We start from the raw sequence: 22,256 nt of genomic DNA, 5'->3' as shown, positions 1-22,256 counted from the left end.
TGTTGTTGAGCATCATGTTCTTTAATCTCCAGGTATTAGTTTTTCTCTATTGCTTCTTCCTGCAGTCAATTTTGACCTCTGTTGCATAGTGATCTGATAGGGTGCTCCTAATGATCCTTACGTTTGTGGTCTTATATAGGTTAGTTTTGAGTCCTAAGACATGATTGATTCTGGAAAAGGTTCCATGAGGGCTTGAGAAGAATGTGTATTCTGCTTTCTGGGGGTGGAGGGCCCTATATAAGTCTATTAACCCTAGATCTTCTAATTTTTTATTTAGGGCTCTTATTTCTTTGCTATTTTTCTGTTTGGTGGATCTGTCCAGTGGTGACAGTGGAGTATTGAGATCTTTTACTATTATCACATTTCCCTTCATGTGTTTCTCCAGGTTAGCAAGCAACTGCCTCACATATTTTGATGACTCTACATTAGGTGCATAAATATTGATCAGGGTTAGTACCTCTTGATCTAGTATTTACCTGATGAGTATGTAGTGACCCTCTTTGTCTCTGATCACTTTCTCGAAGTTGAATGGAATTTGGTCTGATATAAGAATGGCTGTCCCTTATCTTTTTTTGTTTTCCATGCCTCTCCTTTACTTGTAGGTGTGTTTCTTGCAGGCAGCAGAAGTCCGGTTTATGTTTTCTAATTCAGTTCTCTACTATGTATCTTTTAATGGGAGAGTTTAGTCCATTAACATTTAGGGAGATTATTAACATAGAGGACTGTTGTGCAGTTGTGTTGTGTAGGGTAGTTGTTGTTTCCATCGGGGGTTTTGATTGTGTAGTTTGTCTCTGAGGAGGTCATGTATGATCGATTTTGTTTGCACAAATAATGCAAGATCATTTTTGTTTGAGAATGTCTTTAGGCTACCATCCCATATGAATGACATTTTGCTGGGTATTGTACCCTAGGCTGGAAATTTCTTACATTCAGTTGTTTAAATATTTCATTCCACTGTCTTCTTGCTTGAATTGTTTCAAATGGGAGATCTGGTTTGATTCTTATGTCCCTTCTTTTGTATTTTCTTTCTTATTTTCCCTTATTGCTTTAAAGAGTTCATCTCTCTCTCTCTCTTTCTCTCTTTCTCTCTCTCTCTCTCTCTCTCCTCTTTTTTTTGCCATTTGGATTACTATATGTCTTGGTGTTGGTTTATTAGGGTCTATTTTATTAGGGACTCTTTTCACTTCCTGGATTTGCACATAGTCCTCTTTCCAAAGGGTGGGGAAGTTTTGTGCTATTATTTCTCTAACTACTTGTTCTTCCCCTTTCCTTGTTTCCTTCCCTTCTGGTATATCTATAATTCTTATATTATTTATTTTGTCTTTGTTCATTAAGTACTGGATTTCTTTCCAGTGCTTTGCTTCTTAATTCCTTGTTGGTTTCCTGGTAATTTCTGGTTTGCAGTTTTTCTTCGAGTTCTTCTTTTTTTTTTTTTTTTTTTGGTTTTTGGGTCACACCCGGCTGTGCTCAGGAGTTACTCCTGGCTGTCTGCTCAGAAATAGCTCCTGGCAGGCACGGGGGACCATATGGGACACCGGGATTCGAACCAACTACCTTTGGTCCTGGATGGGCTGCTTGCAAGGCAAACACCGCTGTGCTATCTCTCCGGGCCCTTCTTCGAGTTCTTCTACGTGCTTCTCCAACTCTGTGATTCTGCTCGTATGGCTTTTTACAGTGTCTGTTAATTTCTTGAATTCCTTTTGTATGGAGTCTCTCATATTCTGTATCAGATCTTCTTTAATTTGGCTAATTTTTTCTTCCATGGATTTTTGTACTCGGTGGCTAGCGATTCTCTCATTTTCTGTACCATGGCTTGCATTTCCTTTCTCATGGCTGCTTTTAAATCTTCATCTCTTGGATCTGTGTGTTTTGGTGGACTTGGGAACTTAATAGGAGTTCTCTCTGTATCTCTAGCTGTTAGGGTCCTCCTCAGTTTACCCATGTTTTTATTCATTTATTGGTGTGGCTTGGAGAGCAGTGCCTTACGATTTCACTCTGCTTTTGCTCCCTGAGATGTGGGGCTGGGTTCCTTCTCTGAATTGCAGTTTTGGGTGGACTTTTGGGTGGGCTGGCTGAAGTTTGGCCTCTAGCATGCCCTCTAGTGGGAGCCTGTTTAGTGTTCCCCCCTCTTGCTGCCAGCCAGTGCAGTACCGCTCCTGACCACAATGGTGGAGGGCGCTGTTGAGCCTGGCTCCTTTGCCCTCCTCCCCTACCTGGAAGTCAGATGAGCTCCGCCTCCTCCAGGCCTCTGCTGGAAACCCCTCTCGACTGTAATTCCTAGTCCGTCCCAGTGGGGGCACCAGAGACCTCAGAGATGCGATTGGGAAGGGGCGGAGGCAGCGGACGTTCCCCTACCTTGTGTGGACCAGAGAAATCTCACAGACATGGGCTGGGAGGGGTGGAGGCGCCTGGAAGTCTTCTACTGAAAGTGGCTCCAGGAAAACTCTCAGGCATGGGCGTGGGAGGGGTGGAGGCCGCAGAAGGTCCCCTACCTCGTGTGGCCCCGGGTAACCTCAGAGAGGTGGGGGGGGGAGCAGCGGAGGTGCCCAGAGGGCAGGGGAGGGGTGGAGGCAGTGGGAGGTCTCCTACCTTGTGTGGCCCTGGGAAACCTCAGAGAAGCAGCAGGGGAGGGGCGGAGGTGCCAGGAGGATCATCAATATTATTTTTAAGAGGAAAAAAATGCCATGTCCATTTAATTCAAAGAATGAATACATTGCGTATATACTGTGTAATCTGAACATTTAATAAAGACATTCAATTCAGTCTAATTAAATCTTCTAGTTTAAAAGAATAAATTATGGGGGCCGGGCGGTGGCACTAAAGGTAAGGTGCCTGCCTTGCCTGCACTAGCCTTGGACGGACCGCGGTTCGATCCCCCGGTGTCCCATATGGTCCCCCAAGCCAGGAGCAACTTCTGAGCACATAGCCAGGAGTAACCCCTGAGCGTTACCGGGTGTGGCCCAAAAACCAAAAAAAAAAAAAAAAAGAATGAATTATATATTCTTTGATATTTTATCATATAGGAAGCTTAATATTTGAGATGAATATTTAAGTTTAAGTTGATACATAGTATTTTTCTGAATAATTTGCATTATTTCATTTTTATTTTATTATTTTTCAATGCTTAGAGACTAGTTTAAAGGGTAATAAGGAGGATAAAACAACTAAGGGCTTTCAAATAAAATATGCTTGCTTTTTCTTCTCTCATTTTAAGAATTGGCATGTATTTTTACATTCATGATTCATTGCTTTGTAGAATTTTTTATTTAATATGATGTTTTATGTGTGTGTTTGGTTATGCTTAGTAGTGATCAAATTATTTTTGATGTATAAATACAATTAAAATTTTTGGCATACCTAGTCATTAAATAAGCTGAGTAATCACAGAGGTTCACAATTGGCTGATTGAACAATACTGCATATCTGGCAAAAAGGACCTTTAAAGGATATGAAATGTAGATGTATGTCTCAGTTTGCTGATGTGGCATTCTGGGAGGAAACTATCTTGTTCAGTAATTTTGATCAATATGCAGTGTATCATTTTTGTTTTGTCTTGAGGTTCTCTGCCTATTTGGGAGCAACAAATTCTGCATTCAGTGATCATTTCTGGAGTGGTTCAAGAAACTATCTGGGATCAAGTCCTAGTTGGCTGCTTAAAAATAAGAGCCACACCCATTGTATTTTCTTTTCTGTTTTGTAACTTATTGTTCTATTTTGTTTTTGGAGCTTACATTCAGGAGTATTCAGGGCTTATTTCTGGCTCAGCACATGAAGATCTCTTCTGGTGGATGCAGGAGACCACCTAGGGTGCTAGGGATTGAACCAGAGTCAGCTGCATACAAGGAAAACCCCTACCCCTGTTCCCTCCAGCACCATAATCACATGTTTTGTATGTAGTAATTGAGGGCCAAATAGTACAGTAATTAAGGCATATGCTTTGCATGGGGCATGGTATGATCGTTAGAGCAGCCCAGGGTATGGTCCAGGTGGTCCCTGAAATCTACTAGTGACACAGAATGGGCCAAGGAGAACCACATAATTTAGTCCTGCTTTAAAAAGCCAGTAGTGATAGTTGAGAATAGCTAAGAGAAGCACACCCTCTTGGAAATACTTTGGATACTCCCCCAACAAAAATAATAACTGGTATTCAAATTTAGCCTCACAGAGAAAAAAGAACAAGCCTTGGACTAGTCTTTAGTGTATTCATTTTGTTTTATTATTATTGATTTGGAGTCACACAAGGCAGTGCACAGAAGCTGCCCACAACTCTATTTGGGAATTTCAGTTTCAAATTCTAGCTAAACCTTTAATGCATTTTAAAAAATTATATTTATTTGGTTTTTGTTCACCATCTACTCTAAGTTCTAGATAATATGTTTGATAGGGCATGTTGGTGATCAAGTCGATCTGGTTATTTTGTCTTAAGATTAAACTCTACAGGGAAGATAGGTGAGTGTTAAACATTGATCTAAACTATAAGTATTTTTGTTTGCTATAGAATGAGAAGATGGATATAGTATTACAAGAATCTCTAGCTATGAAATTTCTGGATATTCAACAGAATCATTCACATGGAAATAGGTCTTCAAGTTGAGACTTGCAGGACAGAGAACAGAGACGGAGCATTTTTAGCAAAGGGAGGAAGTGTCATGATATCTGCGTGTTGGCAAGCCATATAAACAAATATAAATTAGGCTGACAACAAGATATAAACAAAACATGGTTATTTTAAATACTTCTGTTTTTCTTTGTCAATCTTTTATTATATTAGTCTGAGTTCAGCCTGAGGACAGTATTAGAAGATACATATTAATAAATTTATTCCAAGACTTAGACAATTGCATGTATTGTGGTATTTGGCCAGGGAAGTTCATGTACTAATTGGCAGGATTGACAGGAGTTTCTGTCAAAATAGGACTCACAGTTTCTCTCAATTTAGCTTTTCAGACTTTTCAACTAAAATTCCTACTGACTAATCCCCAAGATCATCTGTTACTTCAAATTTGCTACTGTGAATTTTAATATCTACAAAATACCTTACAGCAGCTCTTAGTTTAGAATGAGCTACTGAAAACTTTAATTTGGCCTAGTTGGCTTATAAATTTGACCATTGTACCATATACTTTAAATTCTGCTCAGTTTAAATATTGTTCATTCCTTGTAGTTTAAACCTCTGCCTCGCAAACCCCTGTTCCTGTCTCTCACTCAACCCACTTTCTTTTTTTTTTCTTTTTTGGTTTTTGAGCCACACCCGTTTGACGCTCAGGGGTTACTCTTGGCTATGCACTCAGAAATCGCCCCTGGCTTGGGGGGACCATATGGGACGCCGGGGGATGGAACTGTGGTCCATCCTACGCAAGGCAGACACCTTACCTCTAGCGCCACCTTCCCAGCCCCTCAACCCACTTTCATCTCCAAAGCATCTGGACTTCTGGAGAGTGTTCTTAGAAGGTTTTGTTTTCTAAGTTGAAGTTGGGGGCATGGGTGGAGGTTCACTCTCATGTTAATCCTTGTGTGATTCTAAACACTACCTGGAATTTATGCTCCCAGGAGCCTTTTGGTGCCCTGTGCCTATCCCCTCTGTATAATTTCCATTTTATTGCAGATGTCACAGAAGTAAGCACCAGATTCTCTTACTATCCTTTAGCCCTTGTCCTCGGAGTCATTATAGCCCTTCCTTCACCCAGGCTGAGGGAGAAACTTGCTAGTTGTCCATAAAGGCTTCCTTTCACTGAGGCCACACTACCATGCTGGCCTTAAAGTCATCTATCCAACAGGTGCAGCCTTACTGCTGCTGTTCCCTCGCTCGTAGCAGAGGAGCCGACAAAGTGGCATATCACAAGGCTGTTTCTAGCAGAGAATCTCCTGTCTTCTTTAGAGCTCCTCTTCTTCTGCCCACTAGCTTATCTAATGCTAGTTTTTCTCTTTACCTCTTGTTACATATAGCTCCTAAGCATTAGAAAGGAATACACCTTTTTAGTTTGTTTTGTTTTTATTTTGGCAAAAATCTTTGTGGCTTACAAAACTAATGTTATAATTTATTTGGAAAGTTACAGTATTAATATCAGACTCTTTATACTTATTTTGAAAAAAAGGCATTCTTTTTATTCACTGCTGGTAAACTATTTTTAGGTATAGTTAAAGAGTTTCAGGTTGGGGGGCCAGAGCAGTAGCACAAGCGGTAAGGCATTTGTCTTGCATGTGATAGCCTAGGACAAATGCAGTTTGATCCCTGGGCGTCCCATATGGCTCCCCAAGCCAGGAGAGATTTCTAAATGCATAGACAGGAGTAACTCCTAAGGACACCAGGTGTGGCCGATAAACAAAACAAGACAAAACAAAAAGAAAGCTTTAGGTTGGGATGAGAGTGGTATATTTACTGAGTGAAGAGTCCATTCTTGCAGTCTTATTTGGAGCTTCAGAATTTAAATGTCAACTCCATATAAAAATGGTAATGAGATTTTAAAATGTTTTTCTACAGTCATATAATATCTTAATCCAACACCAGTGGAATATTAAGTGTTTCTACCAGTAGTGGGTGGGTTTTTAATGATTCATTCATCTTTTCTTAACCCATCCCCATAGTCACTAGATGGCTTTCAGTGTGAGTTATTAAGAGAGAGATTTAGTCTGAAATCAAGAAGTTTTTGTACAAAAAAATAAGTTCATGTACATAACTAATAATTATTGAGTGTATCTAGAAATACACAGTAATTTGCAACCCTCGTCTTAGTTTATAATTGGCAAATTAAGCATTATAAAGATTTATTCTTTGAAGTATTTTATTTAGGTATATGAAAATAGAACTTCACACATTTCACTGTCTGATGGAGCAGAGGCAAAAATTAGTTGGTAGATGTACTTAAAAGCTGAGATACTTTTGGTCCATTGTCCTGTCTATTGCCATTGTAACAATCTTTAAAATCTTTAAAGCAAGATTTGCCATGTTTTCATTTTGTACTGGGCCCATCAAATTGAGTACAGTCTTGAGCCAAGAAATTATCTTTTAATATTGACTGAACTTGCTTGCTCGTAGGCACATTAACTGTTCGAAATCTCATTGTTTTATCTGTAAAAAATTGTGATTAACTAATACCTCATAGAATTGCTGAGGAGATAAATGACAAGTTTGAGAGCAGTATTGAAAGCATTCCTCAGCTTTAAAAAGCATGCAGTAAATGACAGAACTGTTTTTGATATTTCTGGCATATAAATGAGTGTGTTTGGACCCCAAGCTCTAATTAAAGAACCTACTAAAGTAGCAAATAATTTTTATTTATCTAAAGTAAAAGTATTATGATCATTCAAAAATATTACCTTAATAGGTTCTATTTTCTCAAAAATGTAAATGTTAGATATTTTTCTCATACTTTTAGGATTGTTAAATAGGATGATTTTCTAATGAAAAGGTAGTAAGCACTGATATGGCTCATTAATACTGGTTTGATGCTGATATTTTGATAATTTAGCTTCTATTTTAAATAACATTTGATACTAATTTATCAAATATAAATAAATATAACCTCCTATAAATAATAAAGAATGGATCTGGCAATAAAATGTAATGGTGATAGATTAGGAGAAATTAGCCATAATATGATATTATATTTGAAAAATGTGTAACAAACTTACATGATAAAGGATTGAAAACAGAATATTTCATCAGTGCCAGTTTCTAGGGGAGTGGGTGGATAAACTGTTCTCAAGACTAAATCTTAGGAATGTACAATGCTAGCTTTTATATATTTTGATAGAAATATATTTCTATATTTGATATATTTGATAGAAATATATTGGAATCTTAATTATTATAGACATCTAATTCAGATAATATACTAAGTTTCTTTCAACAGTAACAGTCAATTCTCTCTCTTTCTTATTTTGGGGAACTACACCCAGAAGTACTCAGGGGTTATTCCTGCCTGTGAACCCAGAGATGATTCTTTATAGACTCAGGAGACCATATGGGGTGCTGGGAATTGAACCATAGAACATGAATCATCTTGTTCTGCCTCATATTTCTATTTATTCCTACAAACAGAGAAAAAATAAGTTGAATGGTACCAGGGGCAAAGCAGTCTTATGAGCATTGTGTGATAAAAAATGATCAGTCTTGGGGCCAGAGCAGTGGCGCAAGCTGTAAGGTGTCTGCCTTGCCCACACTAGCCTAGGATGGACCATGGTTCAATACTCCAGAGTCCCATATGGTCCCCCAAGCCAGGAGCGATTTCTGAGTGCATAGCCAAGAGTAACCCGAGTGTCACTGGGTGTGGCTGAAAAACAAACAAACAAACAAAACCCCCAAAAAATCAGTCTAAAATACCCAACTAAAAACTAATGACAATAGAATCAAGAGACCAAACCACAATAAGCTATTAACAAAAGGGATCTGTTATGCTACCAATCCAGGGACCTAAGGGTAGAGGTATAGGATGCATACTGGGAACAGTGGTGGAGAGAAATCATCACTGCTGGTGGGAATTGCCCTAATCACTCTCATTATTTACCTTAAATATAACTGTGAAAGACTTGTAATTCACATTGATCTCAATAAAATAAAATAAAATAAAATAAAATAAAATAAATGATTAAGTCAACTTGGGCTGACATAAGTAAAGAACTGAAGTACTAATCATGGGACTGGAGTTAAAGTACAATGCTGAGATGCTTATATGGCAGGTACCAAATTCTTGTTTCATTCATAACACAGGACACAGTTTCCTGAGCACAGACCAGGAGTAATCCCAAAAGCAAAGCTAGTGTGCCCCCCAAACCAAACAAAATACAACAAATTAGTCCTATTTACATATATCACAACCTGTGTAAAAGTAAAAAAGTAGGTAGGATCTTATGGCAGGAATTTAATTTACTGGATTATAGCTAGTAAAAAAAAGAATTCTCTCTTATAACCTTAGTCAATTCACTAAAAATAAATGGGAACACTATTGTGTGAGCTGCCTTGAAAGGTCCGGAAGTCCTAATTTAGTTACCCGGCGCAGAGAAATGAAGAGGCTTATGAGTTCCAGCAGATGCTTTAAAGTGCTTTAATACTGACCAGTCAAATGGCCAGGGTCAAAGTTCCCCCAGAATAGAAAGGGGACCAAAGACCTCGTGGGTCCCTCGTTACCCCCTTATATAGGATGGGAAGTGGGAGGGGAAGAAGAGTCCTTGAGGGCTGGACTTCTGCTACGATAACACCAATGATTCGTGAGGTAGGGGTAGAGGTGGGGCCGAGGCAGTGACGACTTTCTTAAGGGTGGAGCCAAGGTAGTGACGACTTCCTTAAGGGGCAGGACACCCGCCAAGGTTGGTGGGGGGGGGCTGATTTCCCTTTTCAGCCTCAGTATATGGAAATTGCCAACTACATTTGGTTCTTTTTTCAAATCTTCCTCTTATTGACTCTTTGTCCTTGACTTGTACATTAAATGAAAAACCAGCATTTCCTTACCTTCCACCTGCATACAAAGACTTCTCATCTACAGTTGCCAGTAATAATTTATATACCTCCAAAGGGTTTCTGTCTGTATTTTGAAACAACTAAGAAATAAGATAAAAGTCAGGTATGTCTTTGACAGCATCATCAATATTGAGACTAGGCTTAAATGTAAGCACCAAATTAATGAGGCCTATATTAAAAACTTGCCTAGGTAATTTTACTAGTCCAGCGACAACAGTAGCAAAACAGAATTCTTGTAGACAGGAAAATAAAGACATAGAGCTTTCTCAAATTCATAATTTAGAACATTGTGGGTCCTTCTGCCTGGGGAGCAGTGGCTGAGGTGGTGGAAAGTAGAAACATTATTAACTTAATAAACATTCTTCATGGTAAGATATGTCAACATTGGGCTGAAAAATATACATCTTCTCTCTTCCCCATCTAACTGCTATGTGATTCTCCTCCACTTTTATAAAAAGCTAATTCACCCTGGATTTGTTCTGGCAAAGCAGGATAGTTTTTATTGAAGCATTCAGAAGACATGAGGGAAGAGAAAAGAGATATATGTTAGAGAAAGAGCAAGAGAGAGAGAGAGAGAGGGAGGGAGAGGGAGAGAGAGAGAGAGGGAGGGAGGGAGAGAGAGGGAGAGAGAGAGAGAGAGAGAGAGAGAGAGAGAGAGAGAGAGAGAGAGAGAGAGAGAGAGAGAGAGAGCATGATTTCTCTAGTAAAACTAAGCAAACTGTTCACTGTCAAGCCCCAAAGTCTTTGTGGTTCCAGAAAATGTTCTGCTTGGTTGTGGTTACAAAAGTCAGTCCTGTTAATTGGAGATCTTGATTTTTGCACAGAATTTAGGATGAAGTCTAGGATAGACTTCATTATGGTTCCAGAATTTCTGCTTAATCATGGTTGTTGGAGTCAGGCTTCTATATTTAAGGATCTTGGTTTTTGCACTGATCAAAAGATGGAGAGTCTTTTGATATCATCTCACTGTTAGGTGATGAGGTAGGGCAACTTGCCCTTAGATCAAGTTGTTGCTGGTTATAAATGTTATTTAGAATATCCAGACATGAGTGCATATTGTTTATGCTTTTCATATTTTATCACTTTTGGTTTGCTTTTTACTTCCTTGATGATATCTTATGATGAAAAACTATAAATTTGCTGAAGTTAAATATATTAATTTATGTTTAATTTATTAATGCTTCTTATAAAATATATTTTTCTAACTGGTTACAAAGACATTTCTTATGTTTCCATTAATAAACTTTCTAGTGACATATTCATTTAGGTTTTGAACATAGACTTTGTTGATAATTAATTTTGCGTATAACTTGATGAATCAGGTTGTTTTCTAAATTCTGTTTATTACTGTGGTTTACAAAGTTGTTCACAATACAGTTGTTTCAATGTTCCATCACCAATCCCACCACTAGTGTGATCATCCCTCCACCATTCTACTCTATTGTTGTCTACTCACCACCAAGACCTACCCTTGTAGCAGGCAAAATTATTTATATTACTTCTTACAACATAATGGCTAATAGAATCATTGAAATATACTTCAGTGAAAGAAAATTTGTGAATATTGTTATACTTCACAATGGGCACATTAAATTCTTTATCCAAGGTCACATTAAAGTCTTTATCTGACGATTTAGTAAACTGTTGCTAGTTGAGCCTTTTGTGTTATGGCTTTTATTTATTGAGCTTAGTTGCTTCATATTAATTAACCATATAATCTGCTGTGCTCCCCCTGGGCTGTCAGTGTTGTGGAATTTGGAGATGTCAGTTTAAAAGCTCCAGGATCTGTAGAACTGGGACCCTTCTTAGCATACCTTCCTCTTGAGGAAGCAGGGATATGCATTTTAAAGAATAGTGTACCTGTGAATTTTAGCAGCTTGACTTGAAACTGTTTAGAGATTCCTTGTGAAGCTGTGAAGCTGTACTAGTCTTTACATGGCAGTGATGTAGGTGTGATTGCTCGGGCTTCCAGCAGTACAGGGGTGAGAGGTGTGGAAGAGAGATTAGGTGTTTTCACACACATATGCATACTTTTAATTTAGCAAACTACATATAAGAAGGCTGTTCTTTCTCTCATTTCATGCCATTGACACCTTTGTTGAAAACAATTTGGGTTCTCTATGAAGTCTTTAATCTGCTTCATTGATCTATTTGTTAGTCCCTTTGTCACTAGTCAGTGTGGTTTTTATAGCTTGTAGTAAATCTAAAAATTAGATGTTCATCTAATTTTATGATTCCTGTTCAAGATTCTGAAGTTGGAATTTTAATTAGAACTACTTAGTGCTTATCTATTTTTCCTATGCTTTCTTGGAAAAGTGCCTTTTTATGAATGATTACTGAAGAATAATATATGTAAATCTGATACATCTTTTAACATTGCTTTCGAGAAGCAGTGTATGAATACCTTGAAAATTGTTGTTGTTTTTTTTTTTGTTTGTTTGTTTTTGGGCTACACCCATTGATGCTCAGAGATTACTCTTGGCAATGCACTCAGAAATTGGTTCTGGCTCGGGTACCATATGGGATGCCTGGATCAATCCCAGTTTCATCCTGGGTTAGCAATGTGTAAGGCAAACACCCTATCGCTGTGCTATCGCTTAGGCTCTGAAAGTTAAGGCCTTAAGGCAATTCTCCTTCCTGTGCAAAGAAACAGGTTTTCTGGCACATTGCCATCTGCTGACTAAACAGCACTTGATAAACTCAATTTTCTTTTATTTGTGTTGTTGCCTTTAGTGATAACCTCTTCAGTCCAGTTTTTACATTTTCTTACAACATATATCATTGTTTCTATAGCTCATGTGTAGCTTTGCTCTTTATAAATTTTTATTTTTTGTCGGTAAAGTTTATTTTGTGGTAAGGGTAGGTGGGAGAGGAGGATGACACCAATCATTTCTGATGGATCCCATTTGGTGCTAGGAATGGAACTCAGGTTTCCCTTTGGTACTTGGACCACATCCTTAGCCCCAAGCAGCAAGTTTATATTAACCTCCTTAAGCTTTTGGAATAACCCAGGAAATTTTGATTGCCACTCATCAAGTTTCACTGAAATATAAAAATGTATTTTTTGTAAATCATTGCTAATTAATTTCAAAGCATTCAAAAATCATTAAAGACTGTAAATAATGCTGGTGTAGTCAGCTCCCAAGATATAGAAGTCACTGGTGCAGTTGGAATTACTAGTTAGGTCAGATCCTGGGCTCACCGAGGAACATCCACCAGTCACTTTGGGAAAGTAACTCAAGTTGATTGTAAGTGGAAAATGGATATTTATATTAGGGGAGAGTATTTTGTGGACCCAGTATCAACCAATTAGATAGGAAGTGAGAGGGGATTGAAACAGGATGTGTGCTTCTGTGTTTAGGGAAGACAGGGTGGGGGGAATTAGGGAAAGCTGGGTGTTAAAACAATGTGTGTGCTTAAGGTGATTAACTACATCTCTCCCTTTTTGTTTGTTATATAAGAATTGAGATGGTTTGTTAAGCACAAAAAATAGAAAAGGGGGGCCCGGAGAGATAGCACAGTGGTGTTTGCCTTGCAAGCAGCCGATCTAGGACCTAAGGTGGTTGGTTCAAATCCCAGTGTCCCATATGGTCCCCCGTACCTGCCAGGAGCTATTTCTGAGCAGACAGCCAGGAGTAACCCCTGAGCACCGTCAGGTGTGGCCCAAAAACCAAAAACAAACAAACAAACAAACAAATAAATAAATAAATAAAGGGATAGATAAGTCATGCCAGATTGTCTTCCACTAGAAGCATGAACCTTAGATCAGAGCTTCAGGAAAATGTTTAAAAATATAGCTGTTATTTTGCATAGGTTCAGGAAAAGCTGGGATAAAAACTTTTAACCTAAATTAGATTTATAGCAGGGTGACCTTCTCAGGAAACATCTGGTCAGACATTTCAACTGCAGGCTTCAGGCCAGTCTTTAGTTTGCCAGAGTGTTCTTCTAGGTTCTGGGAGAAGTAGAAGGATCTCCCTCTTTCATTTTCTTCTCTTTGGTGGCTGTTACTGAGAGGCATTACACTAGGTCCTTAAGGCTCTCACAAGCCTTATGTCATTGCCAGGGCATTATGAAGCAGGCCCCAGTTTACAAGTCTTTGCCAAGGTGTCATGAAGCATGCCTCAGTCTCAAGTCATTGCAAGGATGGAGCAAGGTTTGCCACTCGTTCTCTCATCACCAGGGTAGCTCACAACCTAGCCTGGTTTTGTTGATAGGACCCAAAGTTTAGGGGTGTATGGTCAATTTCAGACAAATGAAGACAATCGAACACACCTGAAATTCATTTGGAACAATAAACATTCACAATTAGCTGTAGCAATCTCTAGGAAAAGGAATATGGGAGTGATCACTTTCTCTTACTTTAAAAATTGTATTACAAAGCAATAGTCATTAAAACAGCATGTTATTGAAATAAAGACAGACCTTCATATCCATGGAATAGACTTGAGTATTCAGAGACTGTTCCCCAGATATACAATCAGTTAATCTTTGATAAAGGGGCAAGAAATGCAAATTGAGCAAGGAAAGTTCTTCAACAAGTGGTTTTGTGACAACTGATCAGCCACATGTAATAAAGCAAACTCGGACCTTCATCTAACACCATGCACAAAGGTCAAATCCAAAAGGATTAAATACCCTGATAGCAGACCATAATCATAATGTATTTAGAACATGTAGTAAAACAGTCCATGACATTGAGACTAAAGGCATCTTCAATGAGAAAACATCACTTTTCAAACAACTATAAGCAGAGCTAAATAGATGTCACTATATTAAGCTGAGAAGCTTCTGTACCTCAAAGGAAATACTGTTTAGCATACAAAGGCTAGCCACAGAATGTGAGGAACTATTCACCCAATACCCATTTGATAAGGGGCTAATATCTACAAGGTACTAACAGAATTTAAGAAAGAAAAAAAAATTAACCCCATCAAAAATATGGAGAAGAAATGAACAGACACTTCCTCAAAGAAGAAAAACAAATGGCCATTAGGCACTTGAAAAAATGCTCCATCTAACTATGCATTAGGGAGATGTAAATCAGACAGTGAGGTACCATCTCACACCACAGAGATTGCTACATATCACAAACAATCAGTGCTGGATGTAGATACAAAGGTACTCTCAATCACTGCTGGTGGAAATGATACCTTTTCCAACCTTTATAGAAAAACAGTATGATAGTCCTCAAAAAAACTGGAAATTGAGCTCCCATATGATCCAGCTATACCACTCCTAGGGATATATGCTGTGTACACAAAACCACAATAGTAAAATGTCTTCTGCACACCTGTATTCATTGAAGGGCTATTTACAATAGCCAGTATCTGGAAATAACCAAGATGCCCTTCAACAGATGAGTGGCTAAAGAAACTGTGGTATACTATGGAATGTTATGCAGCCCTCAGGAGAGATGAAGTCATGAAATTTTCCTATACATGGATGAAAATGGAAACTATTATGCTGAATGAAATAAATCTTAGAAAGATAGACACAGAATAGTCTCACTCATTTGTGATATTTAAGAAAAATAGACACTATTGTAATAATACTGAGACAATAGAGATGAGGGCTGTAAGGACTTTCTCATGAAATGAAGCTTACCACAAAGAATTGTGATTGCAGTTGCAGAATTAACTACATTAACAACTACCATGACAATGATAGTGAATGATAGAAGTAGAATGCCTATTTCAGGGGCCGGGCGGTGGCGCTAAAGGTAAGGTGCCTGCCTTGCCTGCGCTAACCTTGGACGGACCGCGGTTCGATCCCCCGGTGTCCCATATGGTCCCCCAAGCCAGGAGCAACTTCTGAGCACATAGCCAGGAGTAACCCCTGAGCGTTACTGGGTGTGGCCCAAAAACCAAAAAAAAAAAAAAAAAAAAAAAAAAGAATGCCTATTTCAAATACAGACAGGGGGTGGGGGAGTTGGGAGATGGGGGCATCAGTGGTGGGCATTTTGCACTGGTGAAGAGGTGTTCTTTATATTACTGAAACCCAACTACAAACAAGTTTGTAATCATGGTATTTAAATAAAGTTAATTCTTTATAAAAGTACCTCATCAAAAAAAAATAACTAGCCAAACTTGTGCAAAGGAAAATAGAATACAGAATCATTCTAACAGATTAAATAGGAAAAGGCCCAAGAAAAACTGGATTTGTAGAACTGTCATAACAAGAGAAAAGAACTTAGGCTCCAGAATCTGTTTTTAACAAAGAGATGGTGGAAACCTTTCTTGATTATTAGTTAAGGATGAGGATAATCTTATATATAACCCTACTGAGTAAACTTAACTTAAAACATCAATGTGCAGAGCCAGAGCGGTGGCGCAGAGTGGTAAAGCTTCTGCCTTGCCAGCGCTTGCCTAGGATGAACAGCAGTTGCATCCCCCTGGCATCCCATATGGTTCCCCAAGAAAGGAACAATTTCTGTGTGCACAGCCAGGAGTAACCCCTGAGCCCAAAAAAAACAAAAACAAAACAAAAAACAAACATCAGTGTGCTGATGGTACCCACATGGTACAACATGCTTGACTTAAATGTGTCCAAATCTGGTTCAGTCTCTTGTGCCATATATGGTTCCCTAATCACTGTTAAAGTAACCCTTATACAAAAATAGTTCCTCAGTACTACCTAGGTGTACATTTTCCAAAAAAACCTTGAAGAAAAAAATTCTCCTCAAAACATCAATGTTACCTAAGGTTTTGAATATTTTGACCATACTTTTTTCTTTTTTGGTTTTTGGGTCACATCGGGCAGCGCTCAGGGATTACTCCTGGCTCTACGCTCAGAAATCACTCCTGGCAGGCTCTGGAAACCATTTGGGATGCCTGGATTCGAACCTTCTTCCTTCTGTATGCAAGGCAAATGCCTTACTTCATGCCATCTCTCCAGTCCCAGTATTTTAATTTTTTCATATGGAGGCCAGACAGATAGTACAAGGGATAAAGTACTTGCATTGCATGCCCCTGACCTGGATCCTATCTCCGGAACCCCATTTTTTTTCCTTTTGAGTTCTGCCAAGTAGGATCCCTGAGCTCAGATCCTTGAGTAAACCCATCAGTTGTGGCCCCCTGACCAAATAAATATATACCCACAGAAATACACATTTATGATACACTGTATTAGAAACACTAATTTTGTTTAAACTTATATCACAATTTTATTGTGTATGTTGGAATGTAAACCTTATATCAAATTGAAACCTTGTTATCTAATAGATATATACAGGCTCAATTTTTATAGATGGATATTTTTATGTTCTTAGTTTTCCCTTTCAATATATTCTTATGCAATTATTATCAAGAAAGAAAATTTGAAAACATATATATTTAATATATGTTGTTTTAAAAGTATTTGCAAAACATTTGAAAATTTAAGGAGATAGAGACTACAAATGGGGCTGGATTAGAAAGATAGAAAGCATTGAAAAAATTTTAAGTTTCTGGTGTATGGTATATTTAGCAGAAATGTTATGTTTTTTTTTTTTAAAAAAAGGCTGATTTGTTAATTTTCATTGTATACTTTGTTGCCTTGAAAATATTACCTGACTTTGGCTAAAGGTGGAGTCGGGATTACAAAAGCTTCATTTAAGTTTCAGGGATGGGGGAGATGTAACCCCACCCGGGATTTTCTTGTAACTTTACCAGCAAGACCCTCCCATTTCTGGGAGGGGTCTTGGGGAGGTTATAAAAGGTTTGGCCTCAGGGGCAAAAGGGGATTTGCCTGGATGGAGGTCAGAGGAGAGATGGCTGAAAGAAACTAAGATGCAGGGCAAGCTAAGGCGTGTGCTTAAGTAGATTTATTATATAGGCCACAAATGTTGGAAAGGGCATAAATAAAGCTGATATTTCCTGTAAAAAAAAAAGAAAGATATGAAACTGCTTCATGAGGACCTTCCCTGACTGCTTAAATTGCTTATTATGTGAGTTTGTTGTTGTATACTATGCTCCTTCTCTATATTATGATTACTTTCTTATTATATATTTTCTTCAGGAAATCTAGGCATTATTAGTATAAGTATCTTGTTATCTTATTTACTCTTTCATCTCTCTAGACTGGTCTTGGGTCAGGATAATAATAGATACACAATGAAATTTCTTTCACTTCATTTTTATCAATAATTGGGTCAGGATAATAATAGATACACAATGAAATTTCTTTCACTTCATTTTTATCAATAATTAGGAAATGAGGGAAACAGAAAAGTGATTAGTAAAATAGAGTATTATAGAAACCAGTGGCCACATAAACACATCTTTATTATTATACTAAGTTACCACAATTATTTTTGGTGACTGGCCTCTCAATAGAATGGAAGTAATAGAGATTAGATTGTAGCTGTTTTGAAGACTTATCAGTAATGAGGAAGGATGAAGAAGTAGTAAAAGACAAATGAATGAAATAGGGATGTTTATGTATCAGAAAGAAAGCAAGTTTAATGAAAACTGCCCTAAGCATTTTCCTAGTTCATTAATAAAGTGGAAATGAAAGGAGTTTTAAAAAGTGACAAGAAGCCAACTGCAAGAAAATCAGAATTATCAGAGTCAAATTTGCATATTTTCCTTTCTTTCTCTGAAAGGACTTAGCTGAAAATAGGATAAAAGAAATTGGATAAGAGGAGTAATCCAGGATTTAGGACTGGAACAGCAGAAGGATTAAGAAGTGATGGGATTTAGAACATTATTAAAGATCTCATCAATAGCATTGAATATGGAAGATCTCAACACTATTCATAGACTTTAAGTGTTAACACGTCTAAAAAAGTAACATTTATTGCTGAAATTGCTGCTAACTTTCCAAGAAAAAATGTTGTTTCTTGTCTTGAACATCTGCTGCTAGGGAAAACTCACACAGAGAGCTCAGTTGTATAGCAGTGTTCAATCAAAGTAGAATTCAAATTATTGAATGAATCAACTCACCCAACATTTTATTTAGAATACATGTCATCTACACATGGTTAAAATGCAACAAAAATTGTAAACTAAAAATATTAGCCCCTCTGATACCTGTCACTGGCAAGGCTGAAATGTGGAAGCAAGATCGACTGCATTGCTTTAGGCTGTGGCTGTTCCAGGCATGTTTCTGAAGGTGAATAAAAGTGCCTGTGAACTCAGAACTTTGAAGGACCAGCAGATGGTGGTAACCTTAGCAACCACAGCACTATACTTACATGCTTTTCAAGGAGCTAAGTGGAGAAACATCCTGGTGTTCAGAGGTTGTAGAAAAGGAAAAGCACATAGGAGCTTAAACAGAGCTAACATCTTACTAAAAAAAAAATATTTCTGAGTGACTGTAGTAAAGATGGCATTTAAATTTTAGCTATGTTTGTTTAGTGCAACAATTAAAATGATATGCCAGGGTTAGAGCCATAGCATAGATGGTAAGTCACTTGCATTGCATGTGACCAACTTAGGTTTGATCCCAGCACCCCATATGGTCACCCAGGCTCACCAGGAGTAAATCCTGAACTCTGAGCACTGTTGGTTTTTCTTCCACCACCTCCACCCTCCCCCCAAAAAAAAGCCCCATGAGATGCCAATATTTTAAACAATTTTCCTATCTTAAAAGACCAAAATTTTGTGATAGTCTAGGATGCTTTTTGTTTGTTTGTTTATGTTTTTGGGTCATACCCGGCAGCACTCAGGGGTTACTCCTGGCTCTACACTCAGAAATTGCCCCTGGCAGGCTTAGGGGACCATATGGGATGCCAGGATTTGAACCAACATCCTTCTGCATGCAAAGCAAACGCCTACCGCTGTGCTATATCTCTGGCCCCAGAATGCTTTAATATGTACAAAAGTTACTCTATTACTGATTATTATCAAGTCAACAATTGGGTTTTCAGAACCGTTCAATATTTTTTTGAGTTTTGATATTCTTTTTTAATATATATTTTATTTTTTATTTTTTATTTTTTTGTCCCCCAATTCACAATACATACCCGGCAAGGGGCCTGTGTTGAGGTGTATATGGGGTGCCTTTACTGTACCTCCTCTTTCTATACAGCCAGTGTAAAGAACACAGCCTGTGGTAAGAATTGGGAGGCCTTATTTTATCTTTTATTTATTTTTTTTTCTTCAGGGCAAACTAAAGTTGTTTTTTTTTGTTTTGTTTTGTTTTTTAAGTAAGAATTCATTTAAAGGACAAAATTGATTAACCTAATAAGGTAAACTAATATAACATAATATAGTGACATAACATAACATATAATATAATTAATATAATAATAATACATGTAAGTCAAAGAAAGTTTCTGATTAAAAACACAATTTTTTTTTCCATAATGGCTTACATATCTTTCACTGTAGTGTTTTGGGTACATATTCACATTAAATCAAGGGAATACCCATCACCTAATATGTCCTCTTCTCAATCAAAAATCAAATATACTGAAAATAGGCAGAGTCCTGTCTAGAGGCTTCCAACCTCAGTTTGAGAGAGGATGTGAAAAAAGTAATTAAAATACCACAACAATACACACACACACACAAAAAAATATCGAATTAAATAACCGATAAGCACCACAACAATAAAGACAGGCACCACACAATAATCTCGGTTCTGAAATCAAATCATACTCAAGTACAAAAAGAAAGAGAAAGACAAAACAAAATAAAATAAAATAATATTGGAGACATCAACCGTAATCTCCACACCAAAATAAAGACGTCAAAAAAATAGATCATTTATTCTCCTCTTGCTGCTTTCGTGGTATGTGGAAGACTTCTACTTTATCTTGGATGGTAAAATCAGACCTGTTTCTAGAGATCTTGGTGGCTGTGCAGATCAGGGAATGGAGTTTATGAAGTCTTTCTTTGTGGTTCTAGCAGTTATGCTTCTTCAATGTCCTTTTTTTGTTTTTTATGTATTCTAGGTGTTTCAGAATAGTGCTACCATTCTGTGTTTTTCTTTTGTCTTCTGACTTACTTCGTTTAACATAACATGATCTAGGTCCATCCACGTTGCTGCAAAGTCTGTGATTGTATCATTTCTAACTGCCATGTAATATTCCATTGTATATATGTACCACATCTTAATGATCCATTCATCTGTTGTTGGACATCGAGGTTGGTTCCAAGATTTGGCTATTATACTGAGTGCTGCAATAAATAGTGGGGTGCATATGTATTTTGGAATGAATGTCCTTCCATCTTGGGGATATATGCCTAGGAGAGCAATTGCTGGGTCAAATGGCAGCTCAATTCTGAGTTCTTTGAGCACTCTCCAGACTTTTCTCCATAGATGTTGGACCAAGGGGCATTCCCACCAGCAATGAATGAGAGTTCCTTTCATACCACATCCTCTCCAACAAAGGTTGTTCCCATTATTTTTGATGTGAGCCAACCTCACTGGTGTGAGGTGGTATCTCATTGTTGTCTTGATTTGGATCTCCCTGATGATGAGTGAAGGTGAGCATGTTTTCATGTGTTTGTTGGCCATCCTTCTCTCTTCCTCAGAGAAATGTCTATTCATTTCGTCTCCCCATTTTTTTATGGCTTCGTTTGGTTTTGAAGGACTCAGGTTTCTGAGCGCTTTGTATGTTCTAGATATCAGCCCTTTATCTGATATATCAAGTGAAAAGATTTTTTCCCATTCTGTTAGCTGTCTTCTTGCATTAAGTAGGGTTTCTTTTGCCATGCAGAAGCTTTTTAGTTTGATATAGTCCCATTTGTTTATAGTTGATGCTAACGTTTTTGCCATTGGTGCTCCATTCTCAAAGACCCTTTTAATATAAAGGTCTTCGAGTGTTCTGCCTATTTTATTCTCGATAAACTTTATAGATTCAGGTCTGATTTCCAGATCTTTGATCCATTTTGAGTTGACTTTTGTATAAGGAGTGAGATATGGGTCGATTTTCACTTTCGTGCATATGAGTTTCCAGTTGTACCAACACCATTTGTTGAATAGGCTTTCTTTGTTCCATTTCATATTCTTGCCTCTTTTATCAAATATTAGTTGGCTATATATCTGGGGGTTTATGTCTGGGAATTCTGTTCTAATCCACTGGTCTGAGGTCCTGTCTCTGTTCCAGTACCATGCTGTTTTTATTACTATGGCTTTATAGTATAGTTTCAAGTTAGGTAAGGAGATACCTCCCAACTTCTCATTTTTCAGAATGTGTTTAGCTATCCTGGGTCTTCTATGGTTCCAAATGAATTTTATAATTGATTGTTCTATTTCTTTAAAAAATTGTGTCTGGATTTGGATAGGGATTGCATTAAATCTATATAGCAATTTGGGTAAAATAGTCATTTTGACTATGTTAATTCTACCTATCCATGAGGATGGGATGTTCTTCCATTTCTTTAGATCGTCTTCAATTTCTTTCTGAAGTGTTTTGAAGTTTCCCTGGTATAGATCTTTCACTTCTCTTGTAAGGTTGATTCCTAGGTATTTGATATTTTTTGATACTATCTTAAATGGAATTGTATTTTTAATCTCTCTCTCCTCAACTTCATTGTTTGTATATAAAAACGCTACTGTCTTTTGTGTATTGACTTTGTATCCAGCCACTTTACTGTATTGGTTGATTGTTTCTAGTAGTTTTTCTGTGGATTCTTTAGGGTTTTTGATGTATATCATCATATCATCAGCAAATAGAGCTAGCTTGTGCTCCTCTTTCCCTACTTGAATTCCTTTGATTCCCTTCTCTTGTCGGATTGCTATTGCTAGGACTTCTAAGGTTATATTGAATAAGAGTGGAGAGAGTGGACAGCCTTGCCTAGTTCCTGACCTTAGTGGGAATGCTTCTAGTTTCTCGCCATTAAGTATAATGTTGGCTGTAGGCTTTTCATAA

At 37.7% G+C, this 22,256-nt stretch overlaps 1 protein-coding gene and 1 non-coding gene across 2 annotated transcripts in view; one reads left to right on the top strand and one right to left on the bottom strand.

The window, feature by feature from the left end:
* The window catches only part of NAV3 (neuron navigator 3), a 531,493-nt gene that overhangs the window by 91,092 nt on the left and 418,145 nt on the right, over positions 1 to 22,256 (top strand). The gene's annotated exons all lie outside the window — the stretch shown is intronic.
* On the bottom strand, positions 19,374 to 19,506 carry LOC126023169 (small nucleolar RNA SNORA51). The gene has a single exon (XR_007500374.1). It is a non-coding gene; the product is annotated as a small nucleolar RNA SNORA51 (small nucleolar RNA).

This window comes from Suncus etruscus, chromosome 11 (assembly GCF_024139225.1).
Source record: "Suncus etruscus isolate mSunEtr1 chromosome 11, mSunEtr1.pri.cur, whole genome shotgun sequence".
Taxonomy (NCBI): domain Eukaryota; kingdom Metazoa; phylum Chordata; class Mammalia; order Eulipotyphla; family Soricidae; genus Suncus; species Suncus etruscus.
Note: the sequence above shows the minus strand (reverse complement) of the source record. Positions and strands in the feature narration are given on the sequence as shown.